Below are 5,194 nucleotides of genomic sequence, written 5' to 3'. Positions count from 1 at the left end.
CTCCCTCGTGGCAGCCACTGAGCCTCCTTCAGAATTTGGTCCAGGGTGAGGCAGATCTTTCCTACTTGCAGCACGCAGGGTCTTCCCTGACATGCCCTCCAAGCAGCCACTCACTTTATGTGGCACCACTGTGGACCTGGAGTACGGATGGCACCTTCTCTGCTCATCGTTTCGGCAGCCTCTGCAGATACCAGTACCCCTGCACCCACCGACCTCATCACGTTTTCCTGTATAATCCCTAGTTTGCCTTATCTGTTTAGAACCTGGGATCCTTTCCAGTGAGTGGAAGGATGATGTGGTGTCCACACTGTCACAGTTCCTGGTGCCATCTGTACATCACACACATGAAATAAAACAGGGGTTCACAATGCTCGGTGCTCTGAAGAGAAGGAAGGAGTCTGCTGTTGAAGCGTGAACTGTGAAGAGTTCATCCACCAGCACATTCTCTAGAGAATAACAGCGGTTGGGTACAGTGCCAGGGCACCTCCGATCAGTGTGGGCCGCGGTCTGCCCAGCCAGAGCAGAGGGCTTGCCTCCCTCTGGTTCCTGGGCAGACGTTTGCCTCACCACGCCTTGTGTGTGCTTCCCATCTGTGAAACTCCCTGAACTAAGGAAGCAGACGCCCCCACACTTCAGTCTTGAATAGCAGTGTTACTTTATGTAGGGGAGGAGACGAGCTCTTCCATGTAGGCAAAATCAGTCATGCACGGTGGGTCCTGGGCCAGCATGCAGGCGAGAGCAGTGCCACCAACAGGAGGGTCTTGGCGATGGTGCCAGTGGTGGCAGCTGGCCCTGCCTTGTCACTCCTGGGCCCTCAGGGCAGCAGTGAGGTTCTCCGCGGTGCCTCCCATAAATGCAAATACATCTCATTCATGTGAGACTGTGGCTGCTATCTTCAGAATTAGGCTGTTAGCCCATGTGGGAAAAAATTTGAAGACATTATGAATGTTTTTGCATAACTTCTTCCTGGAATCGCCATCCTTCTAAGTCTGTGTGTTCAGAAACAATGGGGACATTTTTAGGATGCCTGCAGCACCCAGACAGCCAAGCTCCCTGGTGGAATTATAATAACCAAGTTGGCCCCCATGTCCAGCCACAAATGCAGAGCAGCACAACCACATAGGGTCATGGTCCCAGAGAAGTGAATTTGGAAACTGAGATCATGAGAGTCTGGAACAGCAGACGCTCCTTCACAGGCCTCCTTCCAGATGGAGTGACCCCTCCGATAGTTGCAGCATTGCTCTCCAAGACCTGGCTGGCCCGTTAGGCCCCGTGGCACCTGAGCAAGGCCTCAACTGCTGCTGGACCCACACTGGCTCCCGACTTGTCCCAGTTGCCGGCGTGAGAAGAGTCTCGTGGAGTTACTCAGACACTCTCACCAGCTGATTTTATATGACCCTCATGTCAGTGTGCGAAGAGCTGAAGCGGGTGGCCTCAGAGCTGCTCCCCAACATGGGAAACACACCCAAGTGGAGCCGACTTCAATCATGTCCGTCTCTAATGAAGCAAAAACACAGGGAAATTACCTTTGCATACACAGACGTTGCTTCCTTCTCTGGGTTTCCATTCACTTTCACATCAGCTATGGGCAACCACAGTGAGCGTCCACATCTGGGCAGGTTGGTCACCAGTCATCAGCCAGAGTACTCACAGCTCACTTCAGGCTGTGCCATATGCAGGCACAGGTCAGCAGGTGGGGGCTGGCCTGGGACTCTGCATCTCTCACCTGCTCTGGGAGAGGTAGGTGCTGCTGCAGCTCTCATGGAGGAGCCAGGCTCACTGGGGTCAGGGTCCATCTGCAGCCTCCCTGGACCTGTGCCCAGGAGGCAGAGTGGTCAGGGAAGACAGTTGGACCCTAACCCACATGGCTGCAGCAGGTACCAGCAGTCACTGGTTCACATGTCCTCGTCAGCCAGGTGGCCAATGATAAATGCAGCCAGGTGGCCAATGATAAATGCAGGAGCTGAGTGCTCAGGTTAGGGTGATCTCCACAGAAAGCCCCCAACCAGACAGAAGGGGGACCCTGAGCAGAGGACTCCGGTCAGTGGGCCACAGCCAGCACCCCTCAGCAGGCCCAGCCTCTTACTTAGCTTTCATCTTTTATCCCTTCAGGTGGTTCAGTGGCATTGAAGAGATGCTCATTCATTTTTCTTTTCTTTCTTTTTTAAAACATTTTTGGGTGGGATTTATGTGCACAGTCTCCTTAGTTTGGAAATTCTGAGAATGATCTTATTTTTTTCAGATTCCACATCTCCATGTAATACATCTGTTACAGTCCAGTCTAATGGCTCTAACCATGGCAGTGATGACAAAAAATACCAGTAATGGAACTTGGTGAGATACAGCATATCAGAGGTACCAGCTGCTTTTTCTCGATTTTTCTGTTTTAATCCTCATACTACTCTAGGAGGATTTAGCACTAGTCCTACTCTGCATTCCAGGACAGAGTCCAAACCAAACATGGCATTTTCTGAGAATCTTGGATTTCTCATCCCATGGACCAAATAAGTAGGCTGACATTTTAAAATAGGTTTAGGCCCAAACTGTTTGAGTTGCACAATAAATGAGAACGCAGTGTTCAGGGTTCTGGCAACTTGGAAGCCCTTAGCTACAGGCAAGTACAGAGAAGGCGATGTGGCCACAGTAGGGTTCATCCTCCCCACAGATGGTAGTTTGGAAGTTCCTTTGGTGGGTCTGACTGGGCTGACCGGCCGCACAGAGGGAGGGGTCCTCTGTCCGCTGTAGCGTGGTGAAGCTGCACAGAGTGGGGGATTGGCACAGAGTGGGGGATTGGATCTGGATCTGAACTAGTAAACAGAACTAGTTTTGTTTACTAGGACTGACGCTAAAGCTGAAACTCCAATACTTTGGCCTCCTGACGTGAAAAACTGACTCACTGGAAAAGACCCTGATGCTGGGAAGACTGAAGGCAGGAGGAGAAGGGGACGACAGAGGATGAGATGGTTGGATGGCATCACCGACTCATTGGACATGAATTTGAATAAACTCCGGGAGTTGGTGATGGACAAGGAAGCCTGGCGTGCTGAGGTCCATGGGGTCACAAAGAGTCGGACACAACTGAGCAACTGAACTAAACAGAGCGCTCCTCTGTCTGCTGAGGCGTGGTGAAGCTGCCCTGGGGAACTTGGATCCGGATCTGAAGTAGTAAACAGAGCGCTCTGGACTCCTGTGTCCCCATGGGCCTCGTGTCCGTCTGGGTCCAGGTTATCTCTCCTTGCCATTCCCCTTCTGCTAGCACCCTGTGTTTGCCTGGAATGTTGTTATGTATGTGAGCCCCATGGGAGAGCTGCTCTAATCACTCCAACCGCCAGCCTCAGGCTGCTCTTCTGACCTGGTAGAGACAAACAGGGCACCTGAGTTCTTCTTTGCAGGGATCAGGCAGTGTGCTGGGATGGAGATTAGCTTCTTACCATGTCTACCCCTGTGATACCCAGTGGTCATGCATGGCTATTTAAATTTAAACTAAAAAAAAAAAAATCAAAGTAGGTAAAATTCGTTAGCTCTGTTGCATTAGTAGTATTTCACATTGTGTTAGTACTTAAAGTTATTGTTTTATTCATTAAACACAAAACTGTGAAACGGACAGTTTTAATCTGTGAAACTGACTGCTGAGACTAGCTACTATCACCTGGTTGGAATTCTGGTTACCTTTTCTAGCTAGGGGATGGAAAAATAAAGCAACACAGTTTTCTTACCTCCATTACCCCAAAGTACAAAAAGCAGCAAGCAAGATATTAATGTTTGTGGTTTTCTTTTTAAAGATCAAAATCCCTGTAAAAGGAATATGCACAATAAAATGTTTAAACCCTATTTTCATTAGTTTCTCAGGTGACTAAATAGAAAAATTACTGTAGCAACTTAGGTTTATAGAAAAGAAATCAAAATAGAGCAACCTCTCATGCAGTTACACAGAATGTATTAGAAGGCTGTTAATTTTACTCCAGTTAGAGATTCTGAATGAAGTTTACAATATATAAGCATTGATGAATTACTGAAAACAAGTCTGAAATGTAATGATTTCTCCATACTTGCCTAAGCATGGACTAAAGCCCCTGCCTGCACCCAGTAGGAGTAGGGGGAAATGTACCAGTCAATGTGGATAGCACAGGTGGCCAGTGGCTTGTGTGCAGGACAGCACAGATAGTTGCACTGGGCTGGACGTGTGAAGCAGCCATGGGGAAACACAAATTTCCAAAGAAGATAAAGAAAAAAAGAAAAATAGGAGTACATGATGAAAGAGAGCCAGACCTACTAGATCTACAGGAAATAGAATCCTGCAATACTGGTAGAAGAGTAAATATTTTAATCACTGGAAAAGATTAGCTTTCCCAGAAGCAAATACTGATAGAGAAACTTAATGATGACAAGGAAGGTGATGTTAAAATGATGTTCAAATGATGTTGAAAAACGTGTAGACTCGGGGGAAAGTCAGTGAAGATCCTTAATTCACACCTTACATAAAAATAAGTTGACGAAGAGTTAATGAAATTTGTAGAAAGCCATAACACTAAAAATAGCAATTTTTAAAAATTGAGGAACATTTAATCATGGCAAGAGGAAAAGGGGACTTTCCAGGGAAGACCGTCAATGGACGACACTCAAAGCAGGATCCGAACGGATCCTCGACTGTTCAGGGTCAGCAGCCGCATTGTGGCCTCCCCGCTGGTGCCTGCTTCCGTGGGTTCTGGTCCTGGCTGGTCCCACGGCTTCCGCAGCCCAGCCCCACAGCACTCCTGGCTCACAGGCGCAGTCCACGTGCCCTCCTTGCTCTCATACACTTGGGTGTGTGCGCCAAGCAGTATTCATTGTGAAATAACTAAGGTATATAAGAAACTAGGGAACGATGTACCTCAAGGATTACAAGCAGGCTGTTCCCAATAGGAAAATAGCCAGAGGGTTCCTCATAGAACAAGAAAAGCTAGGACTGAAAAGCGAAGGGGAATTCCTCAGCCTCTGTAGTAACAAGAAAAAATTCACACCCTTAAAACATTGAGGTATTACTTTTTGCCTGACGAATTTACAACCTTTTTCTTTTCTTTTATTTCTTTTAATAAAATCCTCATTTCTGCTAGAATTCTTGGCAGACGATCTCATTCGCTCCTGGTCAGAGTCTGTATTGGCATAGAATTCCCAGAAAGAGTTTCTCAATTGGTAACATTGAAACTTAAAACTG

The 5,194-nt window shown here is 47.6% G+C and overlaps 1 long non-coding RNA gene across 1 annotated transcript; it reads left to right on the top strand.

Annotated features, from left to right (window-relative positions):
• Positions 1–2,241: 2,241 nt before the first annotated feature.
• LOC147360770 (uncharacterized) lies at positions 2,242–3,831 on the top strand. Its single transcript, XR_015138711.1, has 2 exons — positions 2,242–2,355; positions 2,838–3,831. It is a non-coding gene; the product is annotated as an uncharacterized LOC147360770 (long non-coding RNA).
• Positions 3,832–5,194: the final 1,363 nt, after the last annotated feature.

The sequence above is a fragment of the Bos grunniens genome, chromosome 13, assembly GCF_055505025.1.
Source record: "Bos grunniens cultivar Pamir isolate PY7600 chromosome 13, Bosgru_T2T1.0, whole genome shotgun sequence".
In the NCBI taxonomy this organism is placed as follows: domain Eukaryota; kingdom Metazoa; phylum Chordata; class Mammalia; order Artiodactyla; family Bovidae; genus Bos; species Bos grunniens.
This window is presented reverse-complemented; position numbering and strand designations above follow the sequence as displayed.